The sequence below is a fragment of the Pongo abelii genome, chromosome 8, assembly GCF_028885655.2.
Source record: "Pongo abelii isolate AG06213 chromosome 8, NHGRI_mPonAbe1-v2.0_pri, whole genome shotgun sequence".
In the NCBI taxonomy this organism is placed as follows: domain Eukaryota; kingdom Metazoa; phylum Chordata; class Mammalia; order Primates; family Hominidae; genus Pongo; species Pongo abelii.
Window position 1 is genome coordinate 14741201 of NC_071993.2, and position 19522 is coordinate 14760722.

The 19522-nt window shown below is 44.5% G+C and overlaps 1 protein-coding gene across 7 annotated transcripts in view; it reads right to left on the reverse strand.

Annotated features, from left to right (window-relative positions):
• Positions 1-19522, reverse strand: part of FAM107B (family with sequence similarity 107 member B) — a 258097-nt gene that overhangs the window by 80935 nt on the left and 157640 nt on the right. For 4 of the 7 annotated variants that reach the window (XM_063727254.1, XM_063727253.1, XM_063727252.1 and 1 more), the window contains exon 1: positions 4682-4844. The exons of 1 other annotated variant lie outside the window; for it this stretch is intronic. The gene's annotated coding sequence lies outside the window, so the exon portion shown is untranslated. Of the gene's footprint in view, positions 1-4177; positions 4198-4681; positions 4885-19522 lie in introns of those variants that run through there. 2 more of the 7 variants (XM_024253539.3, XM_054521977.1) reach the window with 2 other exon arrangements.

Sequence of the window (19522 nt, forward strand, 5' to 3'; positions counted from 1 at the left end):
GCTCATGTCTATAATCTCAGCACTTTCGAACGCCAAGGCAGGAGGATCACCTGAGCCCAGGAGTTCGAGATCAGCCAGGGCAACATAGTAAGACCCCATCTCTACAGTTTTTTAAAAAAAGATATGCTTAACTCACATCTTTGGTAAAACATCTTTGATCAGGATTATAAAAGAATGTAGAATCTGCAGCTGAATAATGATTTCTATTTCCACAGAACATACACACTAAACAACTCACTCCTCATGGGGAAGCCCTTCTTTCTCAGTGCCAGCATGTATCCTGCTGTGGGATCACTGCTATTCCTTGTTCTACCAAAAAAAAAACTCTTTTCCATCACATACAACTCGTGAATCTCAGAACTCAATTTTACTCTTTAAATATTTTTAAAGCTGAAAGATTTATTTTCACTTAAAAACAAAAAGTCAGTCCCAAAGTCAAGAGTTCACCTGGTGTCAATGCAACATTACCTCCTTTTTCTGCATCTCTCTCTCCCCATTTTCCTTCCTACAGCTCATCTAGTCCGAATAATGTTCTTAAATAAGTCTTCTCACTCTTTCCCCATAAATTCCTCTTATCTTTTCATTTGCAACAAAACCTCTGGTGGGCACAGCTATAGTCAGGTGCCCTTTGCATGATACAAGTCCTCACTCCTGGAATCCAGGCCAGCTCAGGACACCATGTCCTACCACAACCGGCTTCCCAGGGCTACTGGCCATGAGGTTTACCTTCAGCAAGGACACTGGGACAGAACCATACGATTTCCCGATCCACCTCAATCCCAAACAACAAAGCGTCCAAACCCCTCAGCCAAATTCCAGACAGAACTGAACAGTCCACCTCATCTGCTCAGCTAAGCCTCTACCGGCAGGCTCTGAACTGATGGGCGCTGGGCAAATCCCCATGCGGCTCCATGGCCTGCCGCACCCACCCATCCTGACGTTTCCACCATCAGAAACTCAACCCCCACCTTCACTGGCATTGACATCATTCTTTCTGAGATACCTTAATTCACCAAGCACTGCTTTCCCTTCCCAGCTCTTAACTAATTAAACAATTTTTGTGTAATTCTGTATAATTCTTTTTTATGTATATATATATGTATTTTTTAGCGACAGGCTCTCACTCTGTCACCCAGACTGGAGTGTACTGGCGTGATCACAGCTCACTGCAGCCTCGAACTCCTGGGCTCAAGTGATCCTCCTGCTTCAGCCTCCAAGGTAGCTGGGACTACAGGCATGCACCACCACTCCCAGCTAATTTTTAAAAATGTGTTGTAGAGATGGGGGTCACTATGTTGCCCAGCCTGGTCTCAAACTCTTGGTCACAAGCAATCCGCCTGCCTCAGCCTCCCGAGTAGCTTCAACCACAGGAGCGCACTGCCACACCCAGCTAATCTTTTGTAGAGGTGAGGGTCACTATGTTGCCCAGGCTGGCCTCAAACTCCTGGCCTCAAGCGGTCCTCCTGCTTCAGCCTCCCAAAGCACTGGGATTAAAGCCCAGTTCTTTAAATATCTTCCTCACCTGCCTTGTAGCCTTGTTAACAGCAGTAAACCCAGTGCCAGGCACGTGACGGGCACTAAATGTCTGGTGAATGGAGAGTAAATGACAAGCAAAGCCTCCCCCATCAACCTTAAAATAGCCCCTTGTCCATGCACCATGACTAAATGGCAATCTAATCCAGCTTGCCAAATAATCTTTATTTCTTTCACTGATGGGGTACCGGAATCAGGGATATGAGATGGGTAAGACTGTCCATTCCTCTTCAGCACGTTTCCTAAGTACTTAGGGTGAGGGAAACTTCAGATGGATCAGGCCCAGCCCTTCTTGAACTAGAAAGGAAAAGGGGAGAAAAATGGTTTGTTTCAAGAAGGAAAAGCAAAAATAGGCCATGATTAGACAAGGGAACTATATAAGGAAATGCAGCAAGGTCTCATGAGGTCATCCCAAGGCCACACTCCCAAGACCCCATGATGCACAGAGGACATCCCACTCCACAGCAGCTTTCCCACCCCCGAGTGTGCCCCACAGCACACTAGCACCCATAGCCACCTTCTCTAGGCTGAAAGAAGAGCGACAACTCCCCCAGATAGCCGGGGACTTCTACAAATGCCCAAAATCTAGATCTCACTTACCCAAACTCCCAACTCATTTCCTTAAAACACTTACACACAGAATTCTGGAGGGAAGGGGCAGAAGGTAAGTTAGGAATAACATCAAGCCATATTCCTCATCTTTCCTCTTTCCACCAGGAGAGAAGTCTTCTACCTCTCCAACATTCCCAAAGAAAATCAGTAAAACTCTTTTCCACCTTCACTTGTGACATTTTAAACAATTAAGAGTCAAAGGAAAGACTGAATGAATGAATGAATGAATGACGCCGTCCATCCTCCCACATCAGGAACAAGATTTCACATGTCAATTTCTCAGAAGCGCAAATCAAGTCCATTTTTAACCATCCAAGGAAGGGGATCTCCAGTCCCCTGGGGTAGGAGATTGTGACATTTCCTATTGGAGCTTCGTTTGACTTTTGCAGAAAGACATCATGACTCCTGAAGGAATGCCGATCATCAGAGCAGACTGCATATGCATGACTCATTCACTCACAGGCCACTACTACACCGCAACGCTCCCCTGAGCGTGAGTGCAGATTTAAAGCGCCCCGAGTGTTAGGAACTGCAACAAAAATGCACCTGAGTGGACATAGCCACAACTTCCTTCCTGTAAATTCTTCTAACTTCAAAATGTATTGCATCATCCTAATGATCAACCTACTTCTAAACGGTTGTCTCAAAGACCTCTATTTTGCATATTAGAGAATTCAAAAGTCCAAAAAATGTTACAAGAGGAAAATAAAAGAATGTAATGACAAAAGCTTCGAGTGGCCAAATCTGTGGCTAAAGAACGATTTTATTTTAAAAGAACATACACACTCAACACAACTCACGACTCTCAGGAAAACCTTTATTTTACTTCCTCAGTGCAAGGTCTTTAAGAAGCCAGCACGCACCCGGTTGTACAATCACTGCTATTCCTTGTTCCACAAACAAGAATTCCTTTCCATCACATATTTCTCATGAATCTCAGAACACAATGTTACCTTTAAAATATTTTTAAAGCTGAAAGATTTCATTTAAAGACAAAAGTCAATACCAAATGACTCCTGAATTCAAAAATACAGTCCATGAAACTTTTTTGTCAGCCCATTCTTCCAAATAAGCTGGAAATTTACATTGTTTTTCCTGTATCTTTCTTCTCCCTTCTGTACAGGTGGTTATTTGCAAACCTATAAGAAAATATATTTCAAAACAACTTGTCCGTATTAATCTTGGATGTAAGTGGCATACAAATATTGTAGAATTATCATGATTAAATATATTTTAGGCTGATGTGGCTGATCAGTAATGCTCTCATTTACCACCTCACCCTCTTTCCCTCCCTCTCTTTCCCTCTTTCTCTATCTCTCACACACACACACACACACACACTATGGCTGCCAAGTCATAAATTAAGCAAAGATGCCTTCATCCTTAGGGTGTGTTTGGGTGGTGAGCATATGAGTGGTTTTTTTCTATATATTTTCAATTTTTTAATTAATATATAAAATTTTCTAATGAAAAGTTTTAAACCGGAAACCAGCGGCGCTAAGAAATCTTCTCTGGACAGGCAGCCCAGACACTTATTTCAACTTAAAGCCACTTGGATAGATAGAATTTCCAAAGTGATGTTAGGAAAACGTGGCTGGAGGAGAAAACCGATGTACTTGATAGCAAGAAATCGCAAGTTTAAGAATGTGAAGTCGAACAGGCCTCATTCCGTTTTTCTTTATGACCCCTCAAAATCCATCCATCCTATGAAGTAACTTTGCTCCGCTGTCATTGCCTAAAATCTTTGGGAGGGAGGAAGGAAGCAGGCTTGGTACCTTGCAGCAGAGAATGAAATCTGCAGTTTACCCTCTCAACCTAATTACTCTTGCAGATTTCACAAGTGGTGGACACCATCCCCTACACAACACTAACACTTGGCCATACGCATCAGTGCCACCTCCAACCTAAAGATGCCTGGGGGAAATTATGGAACCCAAATTGAATTAGGACTCCTTGTGTGTGTTACACCACCCCATATGCTGGGTTCACTGGAACAGTAGAGAAAGAGAAGAGGCAAAAGAGGAAAAGTTACTTGCAGACTGGAGTCAGTGTCACGGCCACCTTCGGCGCGGGGCAATCCTCCCCTGCCCCGCTTTGTCTGCCGGGCGGGTGCTGGCGTCGGGGCGCGACCCGGTCCACGCCGGGCGCCGCGGGGCGAGGGGCGCCGAGGGCGGGCATACAGCGCACACGGCCAGGCAGAGCACACCGCGCCGGGTAGGGCTCCCCCGCGGCAGCGCCGAGGAGGCAACAATGAACCGGGCGGCCGCTGGGCCCCTTCCCCGCAACGGCCCCCGCCTCCGCGGCGCCCCCCGCCCGGCCCCGCCGCGTGCCCGCCCTGAGCCCCGGCACCTCCCGGACGCCGCGCGGGGTGACCCGTGGTCCCCGCACGCCCGCTGCCCTCCAGCGCACGGGAACCCCCCCACCCGCCCGGCCGCCAGCCGAGAGGGTCCCCGGGGCCGGGGTCGGGCCGGGCCGCCGCCCGCCTCCCCGCGCCCCTCGTCTTTGTGTGGAAAGTAAGTGCGGGAGGCGAACCTACCTCGGCGCGCACAAAGGCGCGCGGCTCCCTCCCGGCTCGCTCCGGGCGCCCGCGGCGGCGCCCAGCGGCCCGACTGCTCAGCGGCGGCCCGAGGTGGCGCGAGGGCGGCTCCGGAGGCGGCGGCCCGGCCCGCAAGCCAGTCTGGCTCAGGGCGGCTCTCGCTGCCCGCGGCCCCGCGCGTCCGAATTAAGCGGCGGGGCGGGGCGGGGCGGAGCGGCAAGGCCACGCCCCCAACGCGCCCCGCCCCGGCAGCCCCGCCCCCGCCTTCCTTCCACCGCTCTCGCGCGTCGGGCGGAGATCCAGAAAGGCCGGGCGTCCGCGCCGGGAGGGGCGCAAGCCGGGGCTGCAGCGCTCGGCCTCGGGGACCCGGTGGTCGCGAGGGCTGGAGGGGAAGCGCGGCGGCCCCGGATGACCGGGAAAGTGGGAAGGCGGCCGCGTGGGTCACAGTCACAAAGCTCCGGGGCGCTCACTCTCCTTTTTTCTCACTCCCTCGTTCCCTCGCTCTCTCCCTCTACCTCTCTGTCTCTCTCTCACACACACACACATTTTGTCTTCTTTTATCTCTTTCTCTCTCCCTTAATCTCTTTCTCTCTCATTGTCTCTCTTTCTCTCATTCTCTCCCTCATTCTCATTCTCTTTCTCTCTCCCCTGTCCCATTCTTTCATTCTCTCTCTCTCTCTCTGTGTGCTCAACCCCCCATCTCTCTCTCTCTTATTCTCTCTCACACACTAAGTACCCAAGAGCGTCTGGCTCCTGGATGTCCGGGCTCCGTCTCCCCGGCAAGTCTGCGATGCTCAGAGGCCGTCCCCATAGAAATCCTGCCAATTCCTCTTGGAAGAAAACGCAGACGGAATCAGGGAGGAAAAGGAGACATTTGTTGTAATTGTACAAATTTACGGTCAAGCCAGGACCCAAAATCCAGTGACCTGGGGATTCACCCATTTTCCTCCTCTCCCTTCATCAAAGGATAATTGGAAATTTAAATATGCAAGAAAGAAAGGGTTTATTCTGCCTCTTCTCTGCTCTCTGATCTCCTTTTCTTCGGCTCTCTTACAAGTGCTTTTCTGGCTAACCCTAAGGCTCTGAGATTACAATCTACTTGAATCACAGCAGGTACAAAATCAGGGACTGAAACAGTTATCTGTTTCAGCGTAGCAAAAAGGACAACAGGTTCGTGGATTTCAGATCAAAAGCTTTTTAACTGTCTTGGCAACAGATGACTAAGGGCTTATTTATGGGGAAATTTTTCTGACTAAGACACTTTGGGTCATAGTCATACTGAAAAGTCACATCAGTTACAGATTTTGGTAAACAAATTACTTATTCCAAAGATACCTATCACACACCATGCTCTAAGCCACAGCCTGCCAGTCAAGTAAGGGTCTGGCCATCCCTGGGTCCCTGGAACCCACTGAGGGGTGGAATCGCTGCCAGAGAACTTAAAGAAACTCCTTCCCAGCTCAGGGAGCTGAATTCCATGAACTTTATACATGGTGTTTCCTATGATTCTTCCTTCTCTCCCGTCCTTGAGTTGTGTTTCTGTTCTTGGCAATGGCTCCACCAGTCACCAAACCAAAACCTAGGATCCAGCCTAAACTCTCTCCCTCCCTCCCCACATTGGCATCAACTCCAAGGCTTGTGCAGTGTGCACAATTCCTGGCTATCTCCCTCCCCCTCTGCTGGCACTGCCACTGTTGCCTTTGGGCTCAGTCACAATATGGTGGAAGGGGTTTCCTAACTGGCCTCAGCCTCTAACACATGCTTTTCCTCTCAACTTTCTGGGGTGCAAGTGAACTTTCCAGGTGCAAGATGCTCAGTTTCCTCCTCTGCTTGAAACACTTTAGTGGGTGCCTGCTTCCTGCTACATGATCAAGTCGAAGCTCCCCAGCAAACGTCCAAGGCTCCACTCAGCCAGAGTGCCGTATTTGCTAAGTGGCCCTGCTCTGTGATGAAGACTGGATGAAATAATGAATATATGGCCTTGTCATGCTCTTCCACAGGCTTCCCCTCTGCCTAGCAGACCTTCACCAATCCCCAAGAGCTCCTCTCCTCTCTGAGAATCAGTCTTCTCTGGAAAGCCTTTCCTGACCTGCTCACACTAAATGGATCTTTTCTGCCCCTCCCATACCCGACATGGTATTGCCATTATTGCACTGTATCGTAAATATGTGCCCTGTGAGCCCAGAGTTTGTGCTTGACATATATACATATCTTTATACCCACTTGCCTAATGTAATATCTGGCATATGGGAAGTGTTATGGACTAAACTATGTACCACGTACCCCTATAATTCATATGTTGAAGCCCTAACCTCCAATGTGACTGCATTTGGAGACAGGACATATAGGGAGGTAATTAAGGTCAAACGAGGTCATAAGGGTGTGACCCTAAGCTCATAGGTCTGGTGGCCTTATATAAGGAGGAAGAGACACCAGATCCCTCCTTCCTTCTCTCTTCCTCTCTCCCTCCCGCCTTCCCCACTGTCCCTTTCCCCACTCTCTCTTTCTCTGCCCAAACACAGAGAAGAGGCCACGTGAAGACACAATGAAAAGGCCGCCAATACAAGCCAGAAAGAGAGGCCTCACCAGAAACCAACCCTGCTGCCATCTTGATCTTGGACTTCCAGCCTTCAGAACTGTGGAAAAATTAAATGTCTTGTTTAAGCCACTCAGTCTGGGGTATTCTGTTATGGCAGCCCCATCAGATGAATAGGAGAAGCATGCATTGGATTCGAGATTCTAACCAAAGATGCACTGGATTCGAGATTCTAAACCCCATCCCAGCAGTGAGCCTGACTTCTCCATACAAAGTAGCCTGGACGAACATCTGTGATGCAAGGCCACATGCAGAGTGTCTGAATGTGGTAAGTGGCCAGGTCTTTTCCCTGCCCCGTGAGAGAAATGGAAACAAAGGCTTGTTCCATACTCTGGGGTATAAATGCCTACAGGCTCAAAATCATGATGCTACCTTTTGCATAATTTCTTTTAAACCAAAAACAAATAAGAGCAAATATTTACTTTGAATTTATTAATTCAAATAAAAGACAGGAGGCCAATATCAATATATTAAATCCGCTCTTTTAGGCTGAATATCTCACATCCCTAGGGAATCTTAGTGGGATTTTAATACAGGTAAGATCAAGCATCCAATTTGGTTTGGGACCCCTGGAGCCACTGTGGGTGGATCCCAGGAAATAAAAACTTAAAGGTTATGAGCTATGGTGATATTTCCATTTCCATACCATCCACCACAGTGTCTGCAACATATCACTCTGTGTGTAATAGATGTTTGTGGAATGAATAAGCCTGGTACTTCCCAGGATTATAACGGGCAACACCGGACCCTCAGCCTGAGTCTGATATACCGTAGATTTCACATTCCGAATGTAGACAGGACTCTGGAAAAAATCAAGGGAACTAGTGGCCTAAATAGCCTGCTGGGCTGTATTTAAGATTTTGTTCTGGGGCTGACACAGTTTATCAGGTGGCTTAGAGGGTCTTTACTGATTTGCTTTCAATACAAATACTGATTTCCCTTACAATACAAAGGGAACACTCCGCTGAATGGTTTCTGAGTCACTTAACCCATCACTGGTGATAGATTCTCTGATCTTGCATTACTGGAAAACATACATAATAATTTTCCATTTCAGAGCAGCAACCTACAGGGTCACCTATGTACTCCACTGTGACCTCATCCTTTAGCTTGGACATCTGGGGACCTTGCAAATTCACCCCTAAGGAAAACTGAACAAAGCAGAAATGACTATTTGGGGACGTAAAATGATACAAAGCAAATCAATTTGGAATAAGACGTGTTGCTTTTTTATCTTCTACTTTGGTCATTTTGCTCATGCATAATCTTAAAATTGTTACTTTACACCCAAACCACCATGCTGAAGAGCTCCAAAGAGATGAGAAAAACTCAACAATGCCCTCGAGGAGGGAAATTTGTTTTGACATGTATACTCTTTTGTATCTTAAATTTTGCACTGTGTACGTGGACATTTGAATCATAATCCATTCAAAAAGAAATAAAGTCTTAATTTTAAAATCCTATTTTTAAGCCACACTCTTCTCATTCTGTGTCAATTATCTATGACTGTATAACACATCGCCTCAAAACTTTAGTGGCTTAAAATAAGAACACATGCTTTGCTCACAATACTGTGGGTTGGCAATTTGGACAAGGCTCAGCTGGGATATCTTATTTCTGCTCCATGTGGCATTAGCTTGGCTCTGTCATGCGTTTGCAGTCAACTGGGAGGTTGGCCAGGGACTGGCTTGCCCTGAGTGGTCTCGAAGTCCAGAAGTTGATGGCAGCTGTCAGTTCAGGCATCTCAGATCCCCTTGTATGGCCTCTCAGCAGGGTAGATAGGACTTCCTCACACAACAGCCCAGTCCAGGAGGGGGCGAAAGAGGAAGTGGTAAGGCCCCTGGAGCTCTAGCATTATAGGTCTAGAAGAACGATACAATTCTGCTACATTCTACCATTAAAAATGTCACAAGGTCAGCCCAAATCCAAGATTTGGAGAAACAGACCCCCCTTGATGGTAGAAGCAATAGTCATATTGCAATAGGGCTTGAGTGCAATACTAGGAGAGGAGGAATTCTTGTGGCCGTCCTTACAAATAATCTTCCTCTGAATCAGACATGAGGAACTACAGAATGGAGGGCAAAGTAACAGGTGCTAACAATAGTCTCAAGGGAAATCTTTCTGATGATAAGACAAAAGCACTTTGGTATTCAACATAAAACCCACAAAGACAGATGCAATACATTGGTATTGGCCTCATGGCCTCAATTGATAGGTCAGAGAAAATAGTTAATTCCTGCTTATTTGTTTTTGGTTTAAATAAGAAAAAGATGGGGGAAAGAAAAAATAACAAAGGCTTTGGGACTATAATGCAACTAAGGTGGATTGGGTTCTAAATCAGTGTTTTAGATATCTACTGCTGCATAACATCTCACCATAGACTTAGTGGCTTATAACACCCATATATTGACTCATCCTTTTTTTAGTCGAGAAATGGCATGACTGGGGTCTATGCTGAAGGCCTCCCAAAGCCGAAATCAAGATCTTGGCAGGGCTCATAGCATCTTGTCTGGAGCTCAAGGTCCTCTTCTAAGGTCATTCAGATTGCTGGCAGAATTCAGTTCTTTGTGGTTATGGGGCTGAGGACCCAGTTTCTTTGCTGGCTGTCAGCTGAGAGCCACTCTCAGCTGCTAAGGCTAAAGGCTGCCCAGAAACCTCGTCATGTGGCCCTCCCCATCTTCCAGTCAGCAGTGTCTCAACAAATCCTTCTATGCTTCCAGTCTCTGACTCAACCATCTAGGGCTCTGGACTCACATTTAAAGTGCTCATGTGATTAGGTCAGGCACACCCAGATCATCTTCCTATCTTGACAGGTAACTGACTCGAGACCTTCCTTACATCTGCAAAATCCCGTCGCAGCAATACCTAGATTAGGGTATGACTGAATAACTGGAGAAGATGTGTGTATACCAGAGGCCAGGAATTGTGGAAGCTATCTTAGAATTCTATGATAGATGGAAGAACAGGCAAACAGACAGATGCTCTTTAATATAAACATAGAATGTCAGGGCAGGCAGAAGGTGGAAACCTTGGAGAGGTATCACATGCAGAGCTCAGCAGTAAACCAGGAACCAGGCCTAAGAAGGAATTCTTATTGAGTAATAACCGAGCTCCCACAATGGTTCAGTGGTTACCAAGTCGTCATTGAACCCTGATGACCTGAATACTGAAAACAATAGGGAAAGGAAAACAAAGTTAAGAATATGGCATCTAGGCCGGGCACAGTGGCTCACACCTGTAATTCCAGCACTTCAGGAGGCCGAGGCAGGTGGATCACGAGGTCAGGAGATTGAGATCATCCTGGCTAACACGGTGAAACCCCATCTCTACTAAAAATACAAAAAATTAGTCAGGCATGGTGATGGGCGCTTGTAGTCCCAGCTACTCGGGAGGCTGAGGCAGGAGAATGGCGTGAACCCGGGAGACAGAGCTTGCAGTGAGCCAAGATCACACCACTGCACTCCAGCCTGGGTGACAGAGCAAGACTCCATCTCAAAAAAAAATAAAAAAGAACATGACATCCTAATTTTATCATTTAAATAGCATAATCATGTAAATATAACAGAAGTTCCTTTATTTTGCTTAACTGGTTTGCACAATTGTTGTATGACATTAATGTAATGTTCCATAACCCAGGAATATAATGCTTTTCAATAAAGAGATTTAGAGAACTCATTTGTGGAAAATTTTTGTGAAAAGTTGTGTGGTTTGCCAAGCAAATATAGCACATGCATACCTTTTTAAATTAATAGTACTTAGGAAGGATCAAAATGATATGCGCAAATCTGAAAGAACATGCTAGAAACCAGATGATAAGCTGTTTCATTAAAACAGCCTCTGTGCATGAGCATTTGTGAACACAGGAATGGAATTACTTCATTAAATATGCTAACAGCACCAACAGTAAAGATGAGTATTGTCCCCTGCAGTAGTTATCTGCTACAAAAGCATTTTGCAAGCTCCAAAACAGAGCTATATTTCATAATGTAACTGAGTACTTTGCCAATTCTAGAGAGTTTAAAAATTCAGGAGTTTTATTTTCCAAACATTTAATATATGTATTGCCTAAAACACTTAATTTCGTTTTTAAAGAACACTTGCTTTTCACTATTCACAATTTTAAAATCAAAGGGACTCTATGAAATGGTGGTTCTAACTTGTAACTGTACATCACGAAGAATCAAGATAAACAGCTGTTACTCACATAAACGACTACTGAATGATGCAAAGATCTGCATTTTACGTTTTTTTTCTTTACATGAATCCAAAACCAGAAAAAAGGATTTCCTGAGAGTCTTCCTGTGTATTAAAACTAAAATCTCTAAATAGCAAAGAGAGGGGGAACAAAATCCTTAAGCGCGCTCATCCTGTCAAAAATATTAAGGTACCTTAATGGTCGACACTAATGAGTAAACAAACCATCTCTGCAATTAAGCAATATGAAGATAATTTCTGTAAATTTCCTAATTCAAATAACTAACATACAATACAAATGGCCAAATTTCTGTGAACATTCTACAATTTGCTCCAACTTTTTTTTCTTCTTTCTGATATTCGCTATAGATACAGACATTTCCATTAGCAGGAAGTATCCGTTGGAATGCTTATATTATTAATAACTAGTTGAATGCCAGTTTTTTATATATAGATATATATTCCCCTAACTTCTACTAATTGCAATAAAATAAGTTCATGGACGAATGGAAGGAAGGCTAGGCTAGGACTAAAGAGATCTGCCTGGTGACCTTGGATAAGAAATTTATCCAAAGCTTCAGTTTCCTCTGGACTTAACAGTAAATGAATTCATAGTTATTTCTGTAGTCCAGAAGTGGCATGGCTGCATTCTCTGCTGAAGGCCTCCCAAAATCAAAATCAAGATCTTGGCAGGGCTCATAGTTCATCTCGTCTGGAGCTCAAGGTCCTCTTCTAAGCTCATTCATTTATAAATATATATAAAAATATATATGTATATATTTATCCTTGCTAGTTATTTGCTGGGAGTCACTCTCAGCCACCAAATACATATATTTATATATTTATATCCTCATACATATAAAACATTTGTATGTCCTTATATATGTGTGTATATGTGTATGTGTGTGTGTGTATGAGTGTAAATATATATACATGTTATATATGTAAGTCCTTATTTATATAAAAAGTTCCAGCTTTAGTTGTTTTGCTCCTCAGGCTTGGCTGGAAGAGGGAGCTGTGTGATGCACTCCAACCTTAGAAGTAAAGTTCAAACTGCAGCTAATGTTAAATTGTGCCAGAGAAGGTTTGCTTATTAACTCTGCTTAGAGAAGTGTGTGACCCACACATTTGAACTGCTAATGATTACTGGACTTTTAAAATTGCTGTTCAAGTAATAACATTCTCCTGTATGTTCCACCAAATTTAACATGAACTAAAATTCTAACTAATGTTAGTGTTAGCTGGATAATGTTAATTTAATAAAAGTTGGAACTTTATAAGGAAAAAGAGAGAATGAATGCGTGATGGAAGGACAGAGTCCTTCTTGGGCAGCTGAGGGAAGTTTCTGGAAAGGTTTTGCAATTCTCCTTGTTCATCTCTCAGTTGCCATCAGCACTCAGAACAACCTGCCCTGTCCTTCCTTACTTACCCTGTCCAAGATTCCAGCTTGTTCTGGTGGCCTCCTTTTTCTAAGTCCGCAGCTAACACACATTGCAGAAAACTATACTTTGACATGCACCTGCTTTTCTCAGCTTATTTCTCTTTGCAACAATTGCTTCAGCCATTTGCTATCATTTGTATCATTTCATACACAAATAATTACAAGGACAAAATAAAGAAATACAAAGATATGATAGAATGGTCCTTGTCTTTGACAGACCAAAGAAAATAACAGAGCTTTGTCCAAAATGATAAGTGACAGACAGGCTGAGAGACAAAGACACAGGGAGAAAGAACAAGTAAAAAAGATTGGGAATAAAAATGGAGACATAATTGTAGGTACCCCAAAACTAAAAACAGCATACAAAAACACGATGAGCAACTTTGTCTGGAAATGTAGATGAAATAAAAATTCCTAGAAAAATACAAGTCGCTACAAGTGACTCAGGATGAAATAGGTAAACTTTCTTTTTTAAATTGTATTTATTTACTTGAGACAGAGTCTCACTCTGTCGCTCAGGCTAGAGTGCAGTGGTGCAATCTCAGCTCAGTGCAACCTCCACCTCCCAGGTTCAAGCAATTCTCCCGCCTCAGCCCCCCGAGCAGCTAGGATTACAAGTGTGCACCACCATGGCCGGTTCATTTTTATATTTCTAGGAGAGACGGGGTTTCACCATGTTGGCCAGGCTGTTCCCGAACTCCTGACCTCAAGTGATCTTCCCGCCTCAGCCTCCCAAAGTGCTAGGATTACAGGTGTGAGCCACCGCACCGAACCCATAAACTTTCAATGAATTGAATTGGCAATTAAAATGTTATCATTGAACAGGAGGAACCTAGTGGTATGGAAATTGATTTTAAGAATGATTTGCTTATGACCATTCTTATCTTGATTGGAGAGATTCATAATCTTTTAAAAGACAGTTTATCCATGTGACTAATGAAAAGCAGAACTTCTCTTTTTACTCGGAACTTCCTTACTTACCCTTATGCCCCCTTACTAACCCTGACAGTTTTTTCACTGCACAAACTTCAAGATAATCTTAATTTCCTCACTTACGCCCTACATCTACTTTGGTGACAAAACCAAGACATTGTTTTCTCTATCATTTCTCTCAAATCTACATTTTTCTCTCCATCTCTATCAAATTCTGCCTGGCCCACAGACACACAATCCTCAGAGGGCGTATCCACTAATACCGCTCTCCTTCCGTCTGCCCCACACAAGTATACGCTATGACTCAAGTCATCTCACAAACAGGCCACATCAGCTAGGCTAATCTAGTAAAACAAATTATACAACGCTTTCCCCTCAAAGCCAGACAACTGGCTTTTCTTTCATTAAAATTCAAAGTCAGCTGGGGGCGGTGACTCACACCTGTAATCCAAGCACTTTGGGAGGCCGAGGTGGGCAGATCACTTGAGGTCAGGAGTTCGAGACCAGCCTGGGCAACATGGTGAAACCCTATCTCTACTAAAAATACAAAAATTAGTCAGGAGTGGTGGCGGGCGCCTGTAGTCCCAGCTACTCGGAAGGCTGATACAGAAGAATCACTTGAATGTGGGAGGCAGAGGTTGCAGTGAGCCAAGATCACACCACTGCACTCCAGCCTAGGAGTCAGAGTGAGACTCCATCTCAATAAATACATAAATAAAATTTGAAGTTGCTTCTTTCTTTCCCCCTAAACAGTTGTTGTCCTGTGAGGGTCACAGATCACATGAGGTCCTGTGGGCTCTTAGAGGCTCTGAGCATGATCAGAAGCCATCAGTGTGTGTGTGATACTGAAAGCCAGGAGCCTGCATTCATCACCAAGGGAGAAACTGAGGCCTGTGCCCAGGGCGCCCTTGCATTTAGTGGTCGGGGAGCTGCTGGGAACTGGCAAAAGAGACAGAGAAGGAGCCAGGTGCAGTGGCTCACGCCTGTAATCCCAGCATTTTGGGAGGCTGAGGGAGGTGGATCACCTGAGGTCAGGAGTTCAAGATCAGCCTGACCAACATGGTGAAACCCAGTCTCTGCTAAAAATACAAAAATTAGCCAGGCGTGGTGGCGCATGCCTGTAATCCCAGCTACTCGGGAGACTGAGACAGGAGAATTTCTTGAACCCAGGAGGCAGAGGTTGCAGTGACCCAAGATCGTGCCATTGCACTCCAGCCTGGGCGACACAGCAAGCGAGACTCTGTCTCAAAAAAAAAAAAGAGAGACAGAGAAGGAATGGCCACTGAAAGTGAATGGGACCCAAGGGAGCTATGAATGAAACCTGGAAACCAAGTGAGACCAGGCTTTCAAGCAAGAGAGGATGTGATGGGCACCTTTGTGAAACGCTGCTACCAGGTTGCATGAGACAGGGACTGTATACCAACCCAAGAATCACTCAGGGAGCAGCAGGGATGAAGACCTGGCTGGAGTGACTTCAAGACATAATAGGAAAAGAAGAATTGGAGGCAGCTAGTATAGGCAGCTTTGTCAAGGGTAGTAGATGGAGGGGAATCCAGGGCCAAGAAAGGTTTTGTTTCATTGTTTTGCTTGTTTTTAAAAATGGCAGGAACTGCTGGGTGTGGTGGTTCAAACCTGTAATCTGAGCACTTTGGGAGGCCGAGGTGGGTGGATCACTTGAGGTCAGGAGTTCAAGACCAGCCTGGCCAATATAGTGAAAACTCATCTCTACTAAAAATACAAAAATCAGCTGGGCATGTTGGCATGTGCCTGTAGTCCCAGCTACTTGGGAGGCTGAGGCAGGAGGATCACTTGAACCCAGGAGGTGAAGAGGTTGCAGTGAGCTGAGATCATGCCATTGCACTCCAGCCTGGGTAACAGAGTGAGACACCATCTCAAAAAAAAAAAAAAAAAAAAAAAAAAAAAGGCAGAAACGAATAATTTTCTGTAAGCTGCTAGGAATGATCTTGTAGGCAGAGAATTAATGGATATCTTTTGGTCTTCTGGACATTAAGCCTAGGCCTCGCTGAAGTGAACTCTACTCTAGCCAAGTTTCCTGTGAGGCATAAATACATTCACTTCCACCTCCCAATCTTCATCCATGATGTTCCCTGTGGCAGAAATGCTCTTCCTCCCCTCTGTTAGCAGATCCAAGTTTTGCCCATGCATTAAGTTTCTGTTCAAATCTTAGATCTGCCACGAGGCCTTCCTTAACTTTCATAACCTAGAACAGGTGCTTCTGTAATTTTTTAATAGCACTGAGCATTTATAAATTACTTACTAAGTATCTGTGTGGAAAAGAGTGAGCTAGATTTGGGAACAGAGTAAGTTAAATAAAAAGCACCCTTCCATACTCGAGAAGCTAACAAACTTCTTATTTGTCCTATGTAATAATTTTTTGTACGTGTTCCCTAATTACCTTGTCAACCTTAAAGGCAGGCAGGAATCAATGTTTTAATCTTTTTTCGTGCCTAGCACAATAAGTACTTAATAATCAGAGCTAGATAGATATTTATCAAATTAAATTAAAAATAAATATGAAGGAATTACTTAGGCATACTTCCCAATTGTGTAAAAGAATCACAAAAACTTCCCTTAATAGTTTATTCCTTCAAACATTTTGTAACAATTATTTTAAAACTTTCTAAAAGAGGTTAGATATGTCCCTGCTGTGTTAAATAAAGAGCCTAAGGACAGCGGTTTTTAAAAAAAATAATAATAATATTGACCTGCTTGTGGATGACTGAACTGAGTATCTTTATTGAAAATTTCGATAAAGCTGAACTAAGGGCACGTTCCACATTTGTTGGAATGACTATTCTTAAGACTCAGTTTTATATACAGGAAAAAATCTGATCAGCAGTTCTACGGAGCTATTGGAAACTCGAGCTTCAAAAATACCACAGAAATGAAAAGACAAGGGGCATTGTTTTTACTGAGATTTCCATAATTCTCACTCTCCTGATGATGACATAAAGTAAGCCCAGGGGACTATCAATGAGGCTGAAAATGAATATGCATGAGCTGTAATCACACCAAGAAGTGGATAAAAGGTATTGTTCCATTGCCTAGGTCAGCCTGGTATAAAAAATGGAAAGACTCAGTGGGTATATTATTGGCAAGTTTGTGGCAGACTTTCTTCTAGGCGTATTGGAGAACACAAAACTTTACTGAATAAGAACAGCAGTAATGAAAGGTACACTCGAGAGAGTAAGGAGGCTGGGCTCAGTAGCTCACGCCTGTAATCCCAGCCCTGTGGGAGGCCAAGGCAAGCAGATCGCTTGAGCCCAGGAGTTGGAGACCAGCCTGGGCAACATGGGGAAACCCTGTCTCTGCACAAAAAATACAAAAATTAGCTGGGTGTGATGGCACATATCTGTGGTCCCAGCTACTTCAGAGGCTGAGGTGGGAGGATGCCTTGAGCCCTGGGAGGTCGAGGCTGCAGTGAGACATGATTGTGCTGCTGTACTCCAGCCTGGGTGACAGAGGGAGACCCTGTCTCAAAAAAATAAAAATAAAATAAAAGACAGAGAGAGAGTAAGGAAAGTAAAAATAAAAATAAGGCAGGCAGGTGGGTGAATAAGAGAAGGATAAGGAAGAGAAGAAAAAGGAGAGGAGCAATAGGAGAAAAGAGAGAAGAAAGAGAACCGAGAGGAAGAACTAATACAGACAAGAATGCAGCAGGAGTGAAGAAAAGGAAATAAAGAGGCTGGAAAGGAAAAGGAAATTCACCGACTCGGGATATTTTCAGTTTTTTTTGAAGATCACGCCCCAGTTTTCACTGTGAATGAAAGACTCAGGAAACAAGCCTTTCCTGTTGAGACCTGTGTGTAATTCCTGCTCTGCACCTTGCTAGCAATTGTTGCATATCAAGATAAAAGCATCTGCAGAGAGAAGGGGCTTGCACCTGAACGTGGAGCCGACGGGGAGGTGGGCAGAGGGCGGGGGGCTTTACTGGTTTTAATCCCTGGGGAGGATGCGGATCTCTCAAACTTGCAACAGGAAGTGAGGGAGAGCCCGGGTCTTGCTCCCAAGGAGTCAAGCCACTCAGGGGACACTGTCTTTTCAAAAATGGTCTAAACTGAATATGATTTAACATAAAATTGTACATTCTGGCATCTGAAGCTTAAGATATCCTAATTTCACAATTGATGGCTGCTTAGAAGTGATGAAACACGGAAGTGGCTATCTATGTTTGAGCAGAGACAAAAATAAAACTGTGTGCTCAGAGCTTGAACACATGTAAAGCAAGAGCAAGCTGTCCTGGTAGGGAAGAAAGGACACCGCTGCATCTAGGAAGGTGCTGTCCGGTCAGGAGTAAAGAATAAACAACTAGAGACAGTTTCAGGTAGAGGCCAAAAAAAAAAGGCCTCAGACAGGCCCATGACCCAGAGTTTGGTACCTAATTACCGTGGTGGCACATGCCTGTTTTCCCAGCTACTTGGGAAGCTGAGACAGGCGAATTGCTTGAAGCTGGGAAGTGGGGTTTACAGGCGTGAAGCACCACACCCAGCTTCTTGAAGTGAAATTTATATACAGTAAGATTTACTCTTTTTAGTCTACAGATCTATTAATTTTGACTCATGTAATAAAGTTGTGTAACCACCTCCACAATTATCATAGGGAATATTTCACCACCTAAAAAAAGTTGACTCATGTCCCCTTGTGGTGAGTTCCGTCCTCCCCACCCACAGTCTCTGCAATTTTTGCTCCATAGTTCTCCCTTTTCCAGAATGCAACATAAAGGGTATTACACAGTTCACAGTCTCCTTCGGGGCTGCTTTCACTTCACACAATGCTTTTGAGATTTCTCTATGTTCTTGGGTGTATCAGTAATTCGTTCTTTTTATTTCCAAGTGGTATTCCATTGTATTGTTTATCTCAGTTTATCCATTTACAGTTGACGAACTTGGCTTGTTTGCGGTTTGGGGTGACTATGAATAAAGCCATTATAAACGTCTCACACAGGTCTGTGTGAGAACATATGTTTTCATTTCTCTTGGGTAAAAACCTAGGAGTGGGACTGTCAGGTTGTATGGTGTTATGGGTTGGATTCTGTCCCTTGCCCCCACGCCCCCCAAAAAGATGTTGAGTCCTAATCTCCAGTCTTAGAATGTGACCTTATTTGGAAATAAGTCATTGCGGGCTGAGCTCGGTGGCTCATGCCTGTAATCTCAGCACTTTGGGAGGCCAAGGCAGGTGGATCACTTGAGGTCAGCAGTTCAAGACCAGCCTGGCCAACATAGCGAAATCCCGTGTCTACTAAAAATACAAACATTAGCCAGGCATGGTGGTGTGAACCTGTTATCCCAGCTACACAGGAAGTTGAGGCAGGAGAGTCGCTTGAACCCGGGAGACAGAGGCTGCAGTGAGCCGAGATTATGCCACTGGGTACCAGCCTGGGCGACAGAGTGAGACTGTCTTAAAAAAAAAAATAGTCACTGCAGATGATGTAATTAAGATGAGGTCATATTGGAGTAGGGTGGCCCTTAATCTGACTGGTAGGTATCCTCATAAGAGGAGACAAGACACAGAAACAGATACGCAGGAAGAAGATGGCCTTGTGACAACAGGGGCAGAGATTGGAGTGATGTATCAATAAGCTAAAGGGTGCCAAGGATTGCCAGCAAGTACCAGAGGTTAGAAGATGTGAGGAAGGAAACTCTACTATGAGCTTCAG